Here is a 915-nt window from a genome sequence, read left to right as displayed (position 1 = left end):
AGCTCCACCTGCTTTTCTCAACAAGGCACCTTCCCCCCTACTCCTGGCTGTGGTGTCGGTTCTTGGGGGTGGGATGGGAGAGGAGCTGGGGGGACCCCCAGGCTGCTTGGCTGTTAGGGCAGGGGGCAGGCCAGCCCATTTGGATAATTGCTGTGCGGCTGCCAGGTGGGTGGGCGGCGGATTGGGGACACACAATTAAAACGCACCAGCAGAGACATCTGCCCAACTGGCTGGTTAATGGGGGTGGGGAATGGGACACAGCCCCAATCTGGCCAGGGCAGGGCCACCAGTCTAGATGGAAGTGGGGTGGGAGGTGGGCAGAGCCTGCCCACAGGAGGAGGAGGGGAAGGGGGACACCAGTCCGACTTGGAGATCTTGAGGAAGGTGCAGTCACGGTTGGCCTTGATGGTGAAGATGAGGGGCTCCCCGGTCGGCACAGCCAGCTGGCCCACCATCCCGCCGGCCTGCGTCAGGACGCGGCACACGTCCTCCGCCTTGTCGGGCAGGCGCTGGTAGATGTGCAGGAAGCCCCACAGCATGAAGTAAAGGCTGACGTCCTGTTGGGGGGTGGGGTGGAGGATAGAGAGGAACGTCAGCCCCAGCACCAGGGTGAGGGGCAGGCCTGCCCCCAAGGTGCGCACCCACAGACAGGCTGCCAGGAGACCTGGGGGACAGCCTACAGCTCCAGCCGAGCCTGAACTCTCTGGAGCACCCCACTAACCTCAGCAGAGCCACAGCCCAGCATGAATACCCCCAGCTCCATGGCAACCAACCCCTTCCCCATTCCAGCTGTGCAGGGTTTAATGTTTCCTAGGCCTGAGTCCCAGCACCCGGGGGGAGGAAAGGGGGGGCTGCCATCCCACCTGCCCAATAGGCCTGCAGCCCTGGGGGGGGGGAACGCACAGGGAACCCCTG

The sequence above is a fragment of the Mauremys mutica genome, chromosome 20 (genome assembly GCF_020497125.1).
Source record: "Mauremys mutica isolate MM-2020 ecotype Southern chromosome 20, ASM2049712v1, whole genome shotgun sequence".
NCBI lineage: Eukaryota > Metazoa > Chordata > Testudines > Geoemydidae > Mauremys > Mauremys mutica.
The sequence above is the reverse complement of the archived record's forward strand: the minus strand, read 5'-3'. Positions refer to the sequence as shown.